The sequence below is a fragment of the Phocoena sinus genome, chromosome 5 (genome assembly GCF_008692025.1).
Source record: "Phocoena sinus isolate mPhoSin1 chromosome 5, mPhoSin1.pri, whole genome shotgun sequence".
NCBI classification, from domain to species: Eukaryota; Metazoa; Chordata; class Mammalia; order Artiodactyla; family Phocoenidae; genus Phocoena; species Phocoena sinus.
The window spans coordinates 8,903,510-8,905,479 of NC_045767.1; the positions used below are offsets into that span (position 1 = coordinate 8,903,510).

General features: G+C 43.8%; 1 pseudogene; it reads left to right on the plus strand.

The window, feature by feature from the left end:
- The first annotated feature begins 451 nt into the window (after window positions 1-451).
- Window positions 452-1,265, plus strand: LOC116754547 (annotated as a pseudogene).
- Window positions 1,266-1,970: the final 705 nt, after the last annotated feature.

Here is a 1,970-nt window from a genome sequence, read left to right on the forward strand (position 1 = left end):
TTTATAATTTACACACAATAAAATGCACATCTTTTACATGCAAAGTTTGATGAATTTTGGCTAATTGATACAGTCATGTAACCACCATAAAAATCAAGTTAGATTATCCCCATTGTTCCCTGGTGTCCCTTCCTAGTCACCTTACCAGGGCATTGAACAACCACTAATCTGTGTTGTCATTATAAATTTTATTTGACTCTTCCAAAGTGTCATAAAAATAACATTATACAGAGTACCTTCCAGCACCTGCGGGCTGGAGGGAACGCTGCTCACAGCTTTCTGTCAGCACGTCTTCGTGTGTCCTTACCCGCCTTATCCTGCACCCAGTCGCCCAGAGCAACCTTCCTCCGCGACCCCGCATCTGAGGCATGGCTGCAGGCTAGGGGCCGCCCTCGCAGTTCCTGTCTGGCCCTCGCCCCCAGCGCCCGCCGCACGCGGCCTCATTGGGACGATGCTGGAGTCCACTAGCGGAACGGAAAAGCTTCAATGGCCTGAGCAAGAACTTGCTAAGAAGTCTATTCTAAATGCAGAAGAGTCCTTGATCATTGACAGCAAAAGAAGCATGACACATTTACCTCCTGGAATACGAAAGGACATTTTCACAACTGGAACCAGTAGTTACAGTGTCCTACTACAGAGCAAAGAGGAGAAAGAGCATCATTCACAAAAACAGTCTTCCTCCACCTACTCCAAAAGATGTAGAAAACCCAGCAATCTCGTAGCTCTTCATGTAGTAAAGATCTTCGCAAGATAAAAGCCCCAGTGCCTGTGATGAGCAGTGGTACTTGGTACTGCCTAGAAAGGCAGCCTGCTGTTTTTGTCACTAGTTCGGTGTCAAGTCCTGTAAAGTTTACACATGGTATCTCTGTCACAGGAAACAGCGTAGTACTGCCACCTACACCCCAAAATGAAAGAAAGGTCAAGCGACGCCATTTCCCTACTTTTCCAAAGCCAAAGCCGCAGCCTCAGCTGTCTAGAAGTTTTGAAAAAGGAGATGAATTTTCTGGAAGGAAATTTTGTATACTGACTGCTATAAAGCCCACCAACTTGGAGAAAGAAAAAGTGAGACTCTTAAGTCTGACTTCACCTACAATCCTCAGTTTGAATATGCTAATCCTTCTCTGCTAAGTGTCTTAACCAAGCACAACAAAGCAACTGACCAGTTTCTTAAGCAGGTAAAATGCTATTTCAGTAGTGGTATTTCATTTTATGTAATGAAAACAATTATTTGCCATCTTATAGAAAGCCAAAAAGAGTTGTTTTAAAATATTCCAATTATTTATAGTTAACTCCCATCCAGAACATGTAAATATGTGACAAGAAATCTCCAAGTGAGTGTCACAGCTCATATGTAAACTACTTTGCACTAATCAAAATCTACAAAGAATCTATTATATAGACGTTGTGTCAGGAAGCAACTATATTAGGAAAAAGCTTCAGATTCTGGCTCCAAGCTTTCATTTGGGAGTTACAAACTTATGGCCCATTCGTCAGCCCACAGACAAGTGTTTGTGTTTTCTTTTTGATTTTGAGTGCCTTAGATGGAGCATGCAGTAACTCTGGTTCTCCCTGCTATATTACATTCTCAGCTTGCTTAGGCCCCTAAAAGCATTTTGGGGTCTAGGCTTGATACTTGCCAAGGAACTTTTTTTTTTTGTAGTACGCAGGCCTCTCACTCTTGTGGCCTCTCCCGTTGCGGAGCACAGGTTCCGGACGTGCAGGCTCAGCGGCCACGGCTCACGGGCCCAGCTGCTCGGCGGCATGTGGGATCTTCCCGGACCAGGGCACGAACCCGTATCCCCTGCATGGGCAGGCCAACTCTCAACCACTGCACCACCAGGGAAGCCCTCTTATTCCTACTTTTAACAAGAATATTAATATTGGGTAACATGTGACACTTATTTTATAATGTTACAATATTAGCCTACCAATCTATCGAATATTGTTAAGGAAAATGGCAGTTGACTTTT